Genomic DNA, 17,799 nt, shown 5'->3' on the forward strand with positions numbered 1-17,799 from the left:
AAGGAATAGGCATTCCACTCCTTTTTGAGTGGAATACCTATTCCTCTTCGTAAGGGAATAGTTATTCCGTGGGAATAACTATTCTTTTAAATAATATACAACCAAACAAAAGAATAGCTATTCCGTAGGAATAACTATTCATTTCCATGTGTCTAATCCGCAAACCAAACGAGGCCTTAGTGTTGTTATTTTCTAATGTTTTTGTTAGTTTTGGTATTCTAAGTGTTTTGCAAGTCATTGAAGAAAATAATGATTTTTATGTAGAATTGCAAAGGAGGGAGAAATTGAAATATATTGAAGATTCAAGAATTTGGCAAAGTGTGGATTTCCTAGTAAGGCAATGCTACGTGTCAAAGCAAAATAAATGGAAGGCAGCAGTGTGTGCATTATTTTATGACAAGCCAAGACACATGTTAGCTCTTTACACATGCACGTTGCTCCTTAAGAAAAGCTGGACGGACAGCAGCAAATCATGAAAGAAAGAGCAGCACCGACTCTTCTTGGCCTCTCTGTATTTGTTCTTTCCAAGTCTGCATGCACCGAAATTCTGAAGACCAATCCCATGCGGCACCAAGGCACACGTTGGCATCTCCTTTCCAAAGCTGTACATGCAGATTCTTTCCAAAGCAGCACCGAGTCTTCTTAACGAAGGTTCAGCACTGATTTCTCCTTCCAAAACTGCTCCAGCACCGAACCAAGAGGGAAACATACGATCCATACATAACTGGCAGCGCTGAATTTTCTCCTTGTCTTTCCAAAACTGGCAGCGTGTTTTTCTCCAAAAAGCACGCCTGGGCAGCACTCGGATTTCCTCTCCAAAAGAGGACATGAATTCTTTCCCAATTGACATGCAGCACCGAATATTTGAGCACCTGAAATTTCCATAGCTGGCCAGTCCTTCTCCAAGAAGGACACGGATACACTTCGTTCCAGTTTATTTTTGACCTACACTTGGCCTATAAATAAGTCCTCTTGTAAAAAGTGTGTGAGGTTAGAGCAAAATTTTGGTGTCTTCTTGCAACAATTTTTCTTGTAAGTTCTTTTAATTTTTAATGTTAAGTTTTCAGTTCAAGCTAGCATGTTATTTTTGGCCATGAGAGGCTAAACCCTCAAATAAAGTTGATGATGAAGCCTCACTTATGATTAGCAACAATATTCTCATGTGATGTAATATTTTCCAATTTTAATGAGTTTGATTTTCAATTGTTCTACTTCAATTCAATTTTGTGGAATGATTCTTGGATATCTTTTGTGATTCAATGGTACATTTGATGATTTAGGATAGTTCCATAGAATTGATTGTGGTTGGTTTTCTTTATTTAAAAAAATTGGATATCCCTTGTGATTTATTCTACGGATACAATTGATGTTTTGATTTAAATTGGATATCTTGCTGTGATTTACGGATACACTTGATGATTTAATTTAAATTGGATTTCTTTTGTGATTTGTGTAAAGAATTAATACACGGGATAGTTTTGATTAATTATTTGAAGCAAAAGTAAAACATACTTAAGATTTTATTGTGAGAACTTTGAAAAAGATTATTGATCATGGGAATATGTTGCTATGAGTTTGTGAGTGCGGATTCCGATACCTTAGTGTTTTATTTTTATTTGATTACGTTCACTCTAGTTAATTTTGTTTATGATTTTAATTTTTATTCACAAAAATAATCTCTTAATTTTCGGAACTAGGTTAGGATTAAATTAATTTGGATTTAAATTTTGTTTGCAAAAACGCAATTCCCTGTGGATACGATCTCGCACTTGCACATACACTATATTACAAACGATTCGTGCGCTTGCGAGTATTAAAATTTGCACATCAACATGCAAATTTATGCAGGGCGGAATGGAGGACAGGACTACTAGAATTATTGTGTTAATATGTAATATTTGATATGTTGGATAAGACTATGGTTATGAATTATTAAGTGCCGCATGTGGCACATATATTATTGCTTTGAGTGTATTTATTATATTAGAACACATGATTTGTATTTTAATTTAATGAGGTAATTCAGTCGGCTCTGATATGCTATATTCCTCAGTTTTTAAGAAAAAAATATATTTCACTACCAATTATTTAACTCTAATGATGTCGTAATATTACATGGAAATCAAAATTTTAACTTACGCTTTTTTGTAAAAAGTGGGACGTTACAATCACGATCAGGGATTATGGAAGTAGGCATCCCATGTAGTTTAAAGATGTTTATGAATAGTTGAGCTACCCTTGCTGCTGTGTAAGGATGAGCTAAAGAGGTGAAATGGTTGTATTTTGATAGTCAATCCATCACAACCAATATTATGGAATGGCCTTGTTAAAGGGATAATCCTTCTACCAAATCCAAAGTAATATCAGACCATACCGTAGTAGGGATAGGTATAGGCTGTAGAAGACCTAGAGGTGAGGTATTCTCACCTAATCCATAAGATGCTGACAACCTTCCAAATATAATTTTTTCTTATAGAATAATAGACTATCTTCAAGATAAAATCTCTGATTGTCTAATTCATTCTTCTACCATCTCTCCATTATCTTATTCTTTGAGATCTGACATCCAATTTGCAGTAGGTATTGATAAGAGAGATAGTGTCAATTCCTTTTCCCATCCTTCTCTACAGGATAAAGCATCTGCAACATTGTTTTCAATAGCTTTCTTGTATTCTACTGTAAAATCATATCGTAAAAGTTTAGTGATCCACTTCTTTTGGATAGGAGTTCCTACCTTTTGTTCCAACAAAAACTTCAAACTTTGTTGGTTAGTTCTGACAATGAAAGTTTGATCCAACAGGTATGGTCTCCATTTCTGGATGGCTATTATTAATGCAAATAACTCATTCTCATAAGTTAACATGTGAAGAGCCCTTCCTTTCAATGGTTTACTAAGATATGTAAGCAATTGGTCTTCTATTTTGCATTAGTATTGCTCCAATCCCTAAACCACTCGCATCACATTCTATAACAAATGGTTGAGCAAAGTTAGGTAAGGCCATCACTGATGCTCTAGTAATTGCATCCTTGAGTTTCTTGCCTTTTGTGCAGTAATATCTCAAGAAAAATAGTTTTTTTTTCTTAACATTGCTTTCAAAGGAGTAGCAATAGAACCATATCCTCGAATGAATTTGTGATAGTAACGTAGATAGCCCCTTAAAGATTTTAAGTTTTCGGAAAAGGGTTAACCTACCATAGCTTGGACTTTTCTTGGATCAACACTTACACCCTATTCAGAGATGATATGTCCCAAATAATCTTCCTCCTTACACCCAAATTGACATTTAGACCTCTTAGCAAATAGTTTGTTTCTTCTCAAGATGTCTATGGTGATTTGAAAATGACCTCTGTGGGTGTCTACATTCTTACTGAAGACTAGTATATCATTAAAAATATACAAGTATAAACTCATGGAGATAAGGTTTAAAAACCTGGTTTATAAGGCTCTAAAAGGTAAAGGGAGCATTGATGATCCCAGAGGCATTACCAAGAACTCATAATGGCCTTCATGAGTATGAAAAACAGTCTTAGGGATATCTTCTTCTGCTAACTTGATCTGATGATATCCAAATCTTAAGTCCAACTTTAAGAAGACTTTAGCCCCCAAAAGTTCATCAACAACTGGTATAGGCAATTTGTCTTTGATAGTCACCTGGTTTAGTGATCTATAGTCCATACACGTTTTCCATTTAGCATTTGTTTTTTGAACCAATAGAACTGGAGATGAGAAGGGGTTATGGTTGTGCCTGATCACACTTGTATCCAACAACTCCTTCACAATCTTTTCTATCTCGTCCTTTTGATAAAAGGGATATCTGTAAGGTCTCACCAAAACTAGTTGTACCCTTTCCTTGACAGGAATGATCATGGGATCTTGTTGGCAGTAACCCATTTGGTTCCAAAAATACATCCTCATTTTCCTTAAGAATGTCTTCTAGTGGCTCCTGTAGCTCATGGTGATGCTACACTAACTCCATTTTTACATTCATCATAAGACTATCCTTATTAGATCCCATTAACAATAAGAGAACTCCCTTGCATGCTTTCCTTTCTGGAAAACTTGAAAGAGTGAGCATCTTCTAAACTCAAACTAGGCTCACATTATAAACCTTTTAGTAGGCACTTGTCATTGTCATGTGTAAGCTCCATTGTTAGGCTTACAAAATCCCATAGAATTGGCCCCAAAATACACAACCATTGAATTCCAAGAACCACAACACAACCAGGCAAAGGAAGAATGTAAAGGTCCACTTGAAAAATAGAACCTTGCGTCTTGATAGTCACATCTCTATTCTTTCTAGGAGTTACTATTTCTTGACCATTAGCTACACGAACCTTTGTTTGAATGCCAATAATAGCAGCTAATTTAGTATCCAAAAAATTGTGGGTGTTGCCTAAATCAATAAGGATATAAGTTGACGATTAATTAAAACTCCTACAATTCTCATAGTTTTACGGGTTGGGGTTCCTGTGATAGCATTTTGAGATATTTTAGACTCTTCTTCCAACAAAATGTCCCCCGGATCAACCTCCTCTCGAGAGATTTGACCTAGCTGATGTTCCTCCCTTTCTTCCATCGTGTCAATGATGAAAAGTTTTGCAGCTTCACACACATGGCCTCTGTTCCATTTAGCATCACATGAGTAACATAACCCTTTCTTTCTCCTTTCTTCCATTTGAGATTGTGAAATTTTTTGTAATGGTACCATAGCCCTATTAATATTTCTTTCTCCACCTTTATAATGTTCGCTCGCCATAGGAGCAGTATAGAAAGATTTTGACTGTCCTTGTAGTGGCATTTTTGCGCTAAAAAAAATTGCCTCTATTAGCCTCTATTTAAATAGCTAGCCCATTTCGTTGAGTGTGGAATTGATTTGTATTCCACATGGGTTTAATACTTTTTCTAATGGTTAAGATGAGTTCTTCTTGAATCTTTGCTAGAGAGTATGCATCTATCAAACTTCTAGGATTAAATGTAATGTCTGGGACATTATTTAATAATTAAAGTATAAAAATTTGAGTAAATAATTGATTAAACTTAATTAGGTGTATTAAAAATGCAAGAGAATATTTTTTAAGTCCAAAGAAAATCGAAAAGAAAAAGAAAATAAAATAGCAAATAAAATAAGAAAAGAATAGAATAGAAAAAGAAAAGAAAAGAAAAAAAGTCGTAAGTAAAGAAAAGAAAATAATAATAATAGAAGAGAGGCGTACAACACCTCCCTCAATTAAAAGAAAAAGAATAAGAGTGAAGGGCCAGGCGGCCCATCACAAATGAAAAAGAAGAAAGAAGGGTCGTGCGGCCCTTTTGAAAAGAAAAAATAAAATAAAATAAGAACGCGCATGTGTTTTCTAAAAGAGGCAGTATCCTCTTTTGCTTGGTAGTTCCCCCAAAAAAAAAAAAGAGAGAGGAGGGTTTTCCTCATTTTCTCTTAAGTTTTTTCATACAAAAACCTTGATCTACGAAAATCTAACCGTTCAATCTCAAATCTAACTTCATAAACATGATCTACGAAACTCGATATACGTTTTGACCGATTGAATTGAGGTAAATCCATAAACTCGTGTTTTAGAGATTTTTGGTTAAATTTGTATAGTATGAGTTTAATCTTGATTATTCTTTAGGTTTTGTGCTATTTGGAGCTTGCAAAAATTCCTCAAAATTCGGGTATTGTTTAGGTAAGTTTCTTCAAACCCTAATTTATGGGTATTTAGTTTAAATGGAATTTTGTGAGTTGAACCCTAAGATTTTCTTATGGTTAATGTTATTTTGAACTTGTTACAATTTTATGTTAATGGGTTAGTGTTTATTGTGACTGGGTTAGTAAATACAATTTATGGGTTAGTGTTTATTGTTATAGATATTTGTTTTGGTGGTGATTTTAATATCTAACCCTAAGCAAATATTTTGGGTTAGTGTTATTTGGGTTTAGTTAGTGTTTAAGGTTTATGGGTATTTGCTTGGAACCCTAGAAAATTCTATGGGTTTTCTAATGGGTTATCTCTTTGGTAATTTAAGAGCTAAAATATTAGTTTAGCGTTAGAAAAATGTTTAGTAATTTCAATGTGCTATTTTACAGTGACACATTGCAAGAAGTTATCTAGGAAGCTTAGTTGAGTTCGTTATCCGCGCAACCAAAGTGAGTATTCTCCTCACTGAGAAAATGATACTTTTTTTAATGTATTTTATAGAAGTGCAAATAATATGTTGTTTGACATGATGAATTGACATATGTTGATTATGTGTTTTGATTGCTTTAAATAATTTAAATTATGTTGAGATATTATGAAGGTGTTTAAGTGAGTTGAAATATGAATATCGAATTGTGATTTGAAAAGTATTTGATGAGTTTTTTTGCCTGCTGGTGTTGGGATATTAATTGTGTGATTTGTGAAAAAGGCGGGTTGAAACATTGGTGTTTGTGACTTGTGAGAGCATAGGGTGCCAAAAGCATGAGCAACGGATTGGAAAATGTATATAGTTTATTTTGAGCATAGAACATTGTGGTTAAAGACCCTTGGGCCAGAGTTCTCATTGGCATAGGTTGTTGAAAACCCTTGGGCCAGAGTTCCCATTGGCATAGCTTGTTGAAGACCCTTAGGCCTGAGTTTCCATTGGCATAGATTGTTAAAGACTCTTGGGCCAGAGTTCTCATTGGCATAGCGTGTTGAAGACCTTTAGGCCAAAGTTCCCATTGGCATAGGTTGTTGAAGACCTCTAGGCCAGTGATCCCTTTTGTACAATCTTAGTTATTGAGGACCATAGGGCCTGTGTTCCCTTTGGCACTATACTGCATTGTTGTGGATTGAGTTGGTAAATAAGTAGGGCTGACAATTTTGACACGACACGACAACCCGACACGAACACGACACGAAATTAGCTGGTTTGAGTCATAAATGGGTCTACCCGTTTATGACCCGTTTATCTCAGTTAAACAGGTCGTGTCACGGGTCACCCACGAGTGACCCGCTAGACACGATTAACCCCCCCCCCCCCCCCCCCCCCTTTTTTTTTTTTTTTTTTTTTTTTTTCTTAGGGACTCGAGAATGGGCCATGGCTGAATGGGCTTATAAGTTATATAGCTTATTAGTAATTTAGTCATTTAAATTATATTATTTTAGTAATTCTGATTGTCTGATTTTATGTTTTGACTTTTAAGCTTTAATCACAAAACAAATGTTCAAAAATCAAATTTCAAAAGATGACTAAAGCTATCAAATTGAAAACCCTAATCTTTTCCACAGTTCCACGGTCTTCCACTTCCACCACCCTCCAGCAGTTCAGCCCTTCTCTTCTTCTTTCATCTAATCATCTAATCATCAGTTCAGCCCCTCTCTGACTCTCTCCAAGACTCCAACAGATTTCCAAGTCCAAGCAAGTTAAGCAACATCTCTCTCCACCGGCCGACAAAATCCATCAAGGTAAGAGTCCAAAATTTGTTTAGATTTCAAACAATATTCATATTTTCATCAAATCTATCACCGGCAAGTCTAAGATTTTCACAGTGGTTTCAGAGCATGACTTTTGTGGGTTGTGGGTTTCGGTCCTTTGGAGCATGATTTTTATTTTTTACTCTTTGAAAGGCATGTATACGAGCCGAGCTCGGGCGAGTAGTAGTTGCTCAAGCTTGGCTCGTTGAGAATTTTCATGAGCTCGAGCTCGTGACGAGTATTGAATATTGAGCTTGGCTCGGCTCTCCAAGAGTAAATTCTTGTCTGAGCTCTAGCTCGAGCTCGGTTTTTTGACGAGCCAAGTGCGTTATCGGGCACTCAGCTCGTGAGAAAAAATTTCAGTGTAACTTAAACCAAGCTAAGCCAACACCCGCAAGAACAAAAGCCTCAAAATCAAAACATAAATCAAAAATGGAAATCGAAGATAAATAAATAGACAAATTAAATTTGAGTCACTAAGCAGATAGTTAGGAATCTTACCTCAAGCGAGTAGATCGATAAACACAAACTTTCAGTTGACCTACGGAATCTACTTATAGTTTATAATGGAAACGTGACGGGGTCCTCCCAATAAGCCACCCACTTAGGCATCCCCCAAGACACTTGCACCCCACGCCAAGTATATATACCAAACTAAAAATAAATAAATTCAACTCTTCCGAATATCTTGTCAAAGATTTCTGTGCCACTTTAATATATTTACAGGGCCAGCCAAGCATTATGGATTATGAAATAATTTAAAATAATCATAGTCAACAAACTTTTGGTCACCATAGAAGAGAGCCTTCTCTCTCCTCCTTTCTCCCTCTCTTTAAGGTTGAATCTCTCAAATGAACGAAAATAGAACGTAGGGTTCATCTTTCGTCTTTAGATCGAGCCCTCTCATTTTGCATGTTGTGTAAGTTTCTTCCAAAAGCATACAGGTGGGGGGACATCAATCGATTGATCCCTCGTTCGATGATAGTTGAACTCTAAAATTTAAAAACTCTTTTAACTACACCTTTTGTAAAACACTTCTACATGGGTGCATAAGTATATACATTTCAAGAAGTTTTTGTACACTTTTAAAATATTTGAAAGCCTCGTGGTTTCTACACTGGCAATTATTTTTAAATAGTTTCCACATTTTTAAGTGGGGTGTTAGATAACTGGATACCAATTTAGGTTGCGAGATTGGGGCCCATCAGCCTAATAGGCTTGGTCAAATCTGTTGCAGCAAGTCAGGGCCGTTTGGCCCTGCTTGCCACAAACTTGGCATGTGGGCCTACATTTTATTTGAGGGCCCATGAGAAGGGGGTTGTGGGTTATATCCACGCCCTCGTGTTTTGGCTCCCATTTGAGGAGGAGCGGTTGCGGGAAGCAATATAATGTTGGTGGTGGGAAAAAAGTATTCCACTACTAACTGGGCGTGATGCTCAAGACGCGTCTCATGTGTGAGCAAGTGGCTGAAGAGATCATCGTCGGTGAGGGGCTCCACTTGGGTCGTTAGGGTGGTGATCAGTGGGTCATACTCCAGACCCAGGTCAACAAGGAGGTAGGAGATGAACTTAAAGTTTTTGATTGGTTGACTGGTGGTAGAAAGGGTCGCGCTAATGGTGTTAAGGCGCTCAAAGTAATCTGCGATGGATAATCCGCTATTCTTGGCGGTGGCTAATTAGTAGTGGAAGCTCAGGGTGCGAGCACGTGAGGTGGAGGTGAAGATTCGTTGAATGGTATTCCGCAGCTCTTATGCTGTTTTACCACCAAGAACTGGCGGCATGATATCGTCGGAGAACATCTTCGACAAGAGTCTTTTATTAAGATTCTTTTATTTAAAATTGCTCTTGATTATTAATTGAATATATGAATCTTATAATACACACTCGAGAACACATGATCACTGCCTTTGTCCTTTTTTGGGATAGGACTGTGACAACAAATGTTTATTCTTACTTTTTATGAAATAAAAATATATTCAAATTAAGAGTGTATTTGGACTCACGATTTTGTAGGCAAAAAAAAGATTTTTTTTTTAACCAAAATGCTGAAAATTCCCATTTGTAAGTGCGTTTGCAAAAAAAATTAAAAAAAAAAAAAAAAAAAAAAAGAAGAAAAGAAAAGAAAAGAAAAGATAAAAAAAAGTGTGGATTGAAACCTTAAAAAATTCACATTTTCATACCGCATTCAATATATAGGTGCGTTTTAGAAACACATTATTTTAAGGGTTAAACTCGTACTTTAAAGGGTGTACCACGATTACACCAAACCCTTAACTACCTTTTTAAAAATTGTGTTATGAAATCGCTATCTTTTCAAACGTCACACTTTGAAACCAAATGGATAGTACTAATTAAGTGAATACTAAAATTTAAGTGAAAGCCTTTGCTAATGGAAGACAATGTTAAGCATTATATTAGTACTTTGGAAGGATGATAATTTTAATGCCCCCAAAATTAAGTTAATAAATTTCGACTAATTTGGAGTGTTACTGGTAATTCCTCCATGCCAATTAACTAGTAATTGACTGATGCTATTACCATAAACGTTAGCCTATCAGAATATGAACATGTGAAAGGCATAAATAAATTATTTAAAAAAACAATTCATATGACCGCAAATAACATTATGTATCACCAATGTTGTTAGGAAAATATACCATATTTCCCAAAAAAAGAATAAAGCGCAACAAAGACTATCAGGCAATCACAAAAGAACACAACATTTACGTGGTTCCCTGCTAAAGGTTATGTCCACAGAGTTGCACTAGATTTCGCTATGGTGGAGAAATCAATACAAGAGACTTTTGCAATACAAAGACGTTGATTAAACTAATCAACAATCAAACTCATAAAACCTCTATAGAAAACCTAAAAAATACCTAAGTGTTTCAACAATTTTCTCATACTAAGAGAGTCTCATAACGGGTCTTTAAATAGAGAATTAGAGCTAGATAGGAAGCGGCATCCAGACACCCTCCTAGGCCGTCTTGACACCCTTTGGGTTCTGTAGCTAAATGCCCCATGTGTCTAGACATACCATCACACTGTTTGGACATGTCACGAATTTGTTATTCCTTGGAGCTCTCGTCCAGACACGATAAACTTCCCGTCTGGACATGCCAAGAGTTCGACACTCTCTGTAACTCTCATCCAAACACCACTTGAATAAGTGATTCCCTAGAACACCTATCCGGACAGAATAGCCTGCTTGTTCGGACATTCTCCACAACATAACAATCTCCTAATTCAAGACTGGCCCTTTCGCCAACATCATGCTCCATATTCCTCCATGGCTTAAGCACCGATGCTACAACTTTCCTCCTATCTTCAACCTCGAAGACCAACTACAGTTTCAAATTCTCAATAGTTACACTTTTTGTCAACATGTCTGCCGGATTCTCAATTCCACAAATCTTCTTAAGAATAAAATGTTCACTTTATAAAAGAGAGCGAATGAAGTGATTCCTTAACTGAATGTGCTTCGTTCTTGAATGATAGGCCGAGTTTTTTTATAAGAAAGATCGCACTCTCACTATCACTATGTAGAACGACATTCTCATACTTCTTACCTAACTCATCCAAACCATGTTCCTTTTTCTTTCCTTTTTTTTTTTTCGACTTTAGAAATTTTATCATTCTCAGTATACTGTGCACTCGAATAGACGTTTTGTTTGACAACTTAGTAATCGATCATGGCTAGATAGAGAAATGTTATTTTTTATTCTTCTAGCATACTCTGCTGACTTGGCTAGATATGTAGGGATAAAATTCTCATGAGATTCCTTTATGCTACATGGACTAGATTTCAAGCCACATATGTGAATTTGCTGTCACATTATTGAACAAGTCATCTTGATTTGCGAAGATTACTCTTAGTTATGAATAGAATCCAACAATCAATACTTTTAAATGAATAGGATCTTATTCCAGAGTCCTTATGGGCACACGACACGAGCATGAATTCTCTTAATTCCAAATGAAATAGATAAGATTTAAAGTTAGTATATCTAATGGTATACATGATTCCAAATTATTTAAATTTGTAAAAAGGCGTGCTAATTTTGATTTTATATACATCATTAAATGCGCTAAATTTAAATTTGGACAATGAAGTACTGACTACAATACAAATTTCAGTGATCATAATGACCGTGACTAAATGACAATAATGACTACAATATTAGACTGTAGTGAATGAAGGAAGCTGTCAGTCCTTGTCAAAACAAACACCATCATGTGATGTGAGTATATGGGCTGCAAGTTCAACAAGAAAAGGCATGCATATTATTTTCAATTAAAAGACGTAAACTGTATATGGAATGTTTATGACGTTTACTGTGTAAACGACATAATTTTGTGGCACTTACAGAGAAAATGTTATAAAACTTTAACGTTCTTTATACATTAGGTGTCACAAAATAATGACGTTTAATACATAAGCGTCATAAAATTTTAACATCTTTTATATAGTAGGCTTCACAAAATAATGACTGTAATGATTCACCCCAAATGACACAATATTGTCCGCTTTTGGCTCTCCGAACCAGACTTCCCAAGAGGTCACCCATCCCAGTACTACTCTCGCAGAAGTACGCTTAACTGCAGAGTTCTAATAGGTTCATGGTCATCGTGGCTTTAAAACGTGTTGTGTTAAGAAGAGTGCATTAATACATATAAGCACATTTTCATTCTCATACCCAGGCGATGTGGGATGTTACAATGATGTTTATTGTGTAAGTATCACCAAAAAAAAAATTGTGTCCTTTGTGACGGCCCATTTTTTTATTTTTTTATTTTTTATACAAATCGTTTGCATAAATATTAATCTCTTAAAATACGATGGATCCTCATAGTGGCACGACGATGTGTCGCTCAGCCAACATATGGCACATGCCCCATAACATGTACATGATAATCAAAGTAACGTCTATCTAACTATGCAGCGAAAAACATAAACATGAATAGCAAAAATCACAACTTATACATCTATTACAAATTAATTGCAACAAATAGCCATTTAATAGTTAACTGATTAAGTCTTTCCCTCAAATTAAATACATAACATAAATGGCTTTATACAATAACAAGTGACACAAGCGTCACAAGCTATAAACAAAACCTATAAATCAAAGGACGCTCATGGTCCCGCAATTAAGACCGTCGCGGCGAGCTTTGATCATAATATTCCAAGTGCACTTCTACAACACTATCAACTACGACTGGAGAACCTCCAGCCAAAAGAATATCATCTATACGGTTGTGGGGGTTGCCACATGTGTATAGGTGAAATAATGAGTTCACTGTCTTAGTATAAAACATACCGAGACTTCAGTGATATTAAACTGACTAAGTTTTCGCAAAGAACCAGCTTTTCCTTTATAGTCTTGTGAGCACTATAACAGCTTCCAATTTTATAAACTTTTGTTTGAAAACCCTCATACCTGATATAGTAAACACCGACTAATAGAAAACATTTTAAACATACTAGGCAGCTAAGATTATACATAGAAGTTCTGTTGTAGAAACAACTATGTACGACCTCACCTACGATAATACTTTGTGGTTTGTTTTTTCAGGTTTACATACACGCGAGGACATTTGCATGCACATAACCTCTAAGTTAGAAATAATGTCATTTAGTCTACTGCACCGAAACACAAGCATCCCATGCATAAGAAATACCAACACACTGTACATTGATGCTCGAGGCATATCTATATAGAGCATTAGCATCTTTAAGTTAATGAAACATCTACCTACCAATACATTGAGGCTTAATGCATTTTGAAAATAATAAAACAAGACATTTAGCTCAGCTATACAAAGACATTTGCATTCTCAATTATTGGTAACACTACACTTGAATACATTGAGATTCATTGCCTTTGAACGATAGTGTGATTATGCAAGCACTAGAGTGGGACTCCAATATGCAAACATGTCTTTGCTGAAGAACAAATAACAGATTTAGATTTCTAACAAAACATTACTTTTCCACTTCAACTAAAATCTAACAATCCATTTTAGAGTACTATACATAAGCTAGCATGAACAAAATCAAAACCATAAAAAAGAGCACCATTCGGCCACTCATATAAAACCCTAGATTTCTTCTATTTCAACAAAACTCAAATCAAACTCCATTTTCATTTAGCATTATACCTAAAATATAAATACCATCAATAACCCATTCAAACCTTAGAACATCATTTAAATCAAATGCCATAAAATCCATACCCGTTTTTGGATTCAACCCAAAAACATAGATACAATCAATCTCTAAGAAACCCATTCGGTATTAGAACAAACTCATGGAAATCTAAAGCAATTTAGCACACCCATTCAGTATAATCTCTGAAAACCTCAACGAAATCTAAGCCCAAAAGCTAGGGAATGAGAATCTTTTCATTGGTTGTTCTTCTTCTTTCCTTTGCGTGGATCTCTTCCTCTGTGATGTCTCTTTCTAAGCATCTCTCTCCCGGGTTATCACTCTCACGGGCGTGTGGGTGTGATGAAGAGAAGAGGAAGAAAGGAGATGGGAAGGGGGTTGTGTGTGCGTGACAGTAAGGGCAAGAGAGGGAGAAAGATGAAGAGAAGGGAAGGTGGGCTGCGGGAGAAAAGAAGAAAGGAAAGAAAAGAAGAAGGGGAAGTGGGCGTACAGGTGTGAATCCGGAAAGGAAGAAAAGTAGAAAGAAAAAGAGGAAATAGGGGAGAGAAAGTGCCACGTGTGTGTGTGTGTGTGTGTGTGTGTGTGTGAATGGTTGGGAGAAGATAGCCTTATCTTCTCCCTGCCAACCGGGTATTGACACATGGCAAAGTAAGATTTCTTTTATTTTAAATGCCCAGACTTTTATTAATTATTTTAGGACCCCTATTATATTAAAATCCTATCTTTTAACAACTAATATTTAACCCCGACATGTAATCTAACTATATTTTTACCAATACAAATAATTATTTATTCTCTAGGACCCATCATTATTATTATTCTAATTCTATTATTTTATCTTAGACTATTTTATTTTCTTAACATAAATATTATTACCTAGAATATAATTATCAATCCCGTATTAAATAAGTATGATTTATTAATTGTTAAATGTCCTATTTAATTTTCTTGGTCTTTACAGGCCATCACCTCCAAAAATTACCATAAATCCTAGATTTTCTTCTTAAACCAAACCCAATCAAAGCCCTACAATATCATGCAATTTTCGTGTTATTTAGGCAATGTGTAACGGAAATATGAAGAAAAGCTAAGCATTTTACCTTTGTTGACATCCATGGCCGAAATCCCCATTTTACTTCTCATTTTTCTACAACTCGTCTTTTAACCGAAGCTACAAACAATCCCAAAGAAAAGACACATAATTTTCCAAACCGTAAGGGACCCAATCGGTTCATCCGGAAATCAAAGGAACCCAAGCCAAATCAAAGGCATGGGAAGAGAAATCTCACCAAGTAAGGCCGGAATCCACTACCTAGTCACTGCCACCACGTCACAATGGTGGCCTAGCCACCACAACCCCAAAATTGCACCACCCTCGGCCCAAAACCCACCTTCCACACTCACAGGCTCTCTCACTCTCTTGGTTCATCTCTGTGTCTCTCATGGCCGTGTGTGTAAGTGAAGAAGAGAGGAAAGGGAAGGGAGAAAGGAGGAGTCGGGCCGCTGATGTGCGTGACTAAGGGAGAGGAAGGAGGGAGAAGGAGAGAAGAGAGAGAGAAAAAACAAGGGAAAGGGTACGTGCAAGAGTGACAGAGAGGAGAGGAGAGGAGAGGAGAGGGAGAGAAAGAAAGAAAAGAAGGAAAAAGGATAGGGTGAGAGACACATGTCACAAGCTGAGTGGTTGGGAGGAGATAATGAAATCCTCTTTAACCAACCAGGTAATGACACGTGGCAAGGGGGAGATTGTCTTTTATTTTAAGCCCTAGCTTTTGTTAAATTACTGCAGAACCCTACTTTATTAAAATCATATCATTCAATAATTAGCATTTGACCCATATTTAATTTAATTACATTCTATCAATACCATTAATTATTTATTCCATTATAATCCATTATTATTTTTATTCCAATTCTATTATTCATCTTAGACTTATTTTATTTTCATAATATAAATATTATCGCCTAGAATATAATTATTAGCCTCATCTATTTAATAAATACAATTTATTAATTGCTAAACTCCCCATTTATTTTCTTGGTTTTTACATCCTTTACAAAAAAAAATGACATTACTTGTAATGACATTTATGTGAAAGGACCAAAACATATATATTTATGTCGTTTCACACTGAAACGACGTAAATTTATGATGCTTTAGGAAGAAGCATTGTTAAAAAAAAAATCTAGACGGGTGGTATCACATCCTAAAGCAAACGATGTGGAATAAATGACATCAACTGATTGGTGACCTTTTTCTAGTGAATAGTATCCTTTAAATAACGACATAAAATGCCGGGTTTTTTTGTTGTTGTAGTTTTTCTACATAATTCTAGAAACCAAACAAGGGCTTTACCTTCCTTGTGAAAGGTAGATATTGTGAACCTTTGTTGATCTGAAGTAACCTAATACTCAAAGAATTGTGATGCTCAATAACACCAACCTTCCGGATCCCCACCATCAAACCATGGAAAATCCAGCCAAAGGGTTCTTGTGGGGAATGCTTCACCAAAATTGTGGTCTTCATGAAAGGAATGTCCTATTTTAGTCCTGCTGGTAGTCCCATTATCGTAAGTAGCATTTGGAACTTGAGGTTGCTTATCCCTGTTGTTTGCTATCAACATTGCTTGATTAATTTGCCATAGATGATCTTCTTTGTTTTTATATATCCATGTATATTAGATCATTCAAATTAAATCAAACACATTTACTCCATACACTTTTTGAACTTTGGCATAATGCAAAAAAAAGGGAAAACTTGTTCATAACTGGGCTGATTTAAATTACACCTAAAAAAGATAATAAAAAATTAAATAAAATAATTTTGGGGATAATATTATTATAAAAGTGTTAGTGGAAATAATTTATGGGTTAGTCAAATTAATTGCGGGTTAGTAATTAATTAAATAGTGATTTTAATATCTAACCCTTAGTAAATACTTTGGGTTAGTATTGTTTGAGTTTTAGTTAGTGTCTAGGATTTATGGGTAGACGTTTAGAACCCTTAAAAATATTATGGGTTTTCCAACGGTTTAGCCTTGAGCGATTCAAGTGCTAATTAGGGTGTTAATTATTTAAAAGGCTAAATAGTGCAATGTGTTATTCTACAGTGATACATTTTAAGGTGGTGTCTATGAGACTTATTACTTAACATCAGCGCAGCCAAGGTGAGTATTCTACTCACTGAGAAACTACTATTTTCATATATTATAGAATTGCAAAATATATGTGGTTCACAAATCCGAACCGACTATAAGTTGACAATATGTTTTGGATATTTTAAGTAGTTTCAATTATGTTGAAGTATCAATGATGTTTATAAGAAATGATATGCGACTGAAAAGTGTGATTTGAACTGATTTGAAGAATTTGATTGTGAGATGTTGGGATTTAAATTACGGAAATGTTGATAGAAGAATTGATGTGTTAAATTGTTTATGGATTTATATTGTAAGCATGTGTTAAAGGCATAATTCAAGAAATAAAATTTATTGTTTTAAGGCATGAGCATATGAATGCTAAATGTGCATCGAAGTGAGGTTTATAGCCCACGGAAAACTATACTTGGGTTAATTCCCATGAGGCTTGGATTAATTTCCATGAGTCTTGGATTAATTTCCGTGAGGAACTTGGGTTAATTCCCATGAGGCTTGGATTAATTTTCATAAGGAACTAAGGTTAATTGCCATGAGGCATGGATTAATTTCCATGAGGCATGGATTAATTTCCATGAGGAAACCTGCATGAGCATGTATAGCATTGTTTCCATGAGTGTGATGTTTTTATGCTATGAGTCTTTTTGCTAGACGTATTAGTATGTATAAGAGTCTCAATGGAAAAGAGCTTATGTATATTTCTATCGGATGGTTGCATGATTTAAATGCTATAATTTTCTAAGTATCACTGAATCAAAAGTAATATAGTAGGTGAGGATGTATGTAGTTGTTTCCAACAATGGAACTTCTACTTATAAGTTCAGCTGCGTAGTATGCTTTAAATGTTTTCTATTAGTCGGTGTTTGTTATATCAGCTATGGAGGTTTTCAAACAAAAGTTTATAAAGTTGGTGGCTGTTATAGTGTACGCATGACTAGAAAAGAAAAGTTGGTTCTTTGCGAAAACTCAGTGAATAGTATACCTCTGAGGTCTTAGTGTATTTATTTATGCTAAGACGGTGGGCTCATAATTCCACCTGTACGGATAC

Source organism: Alnus glutinosa, chromosome 2 (assembly GCF_958979055.1).
Source record: "Alnus glutinosa chromosome 2, dhAlnGlut1.1, whole genome shotgun sequence".
In the NCBI taxonomy this organism is placed as follows: domain Eukaryota; kingdom Viridiplantae; phylum Streptophyta; class Magnoliopsida; order Fagales; family Betulaceae; genus Alnus; species Alnus glutinosa.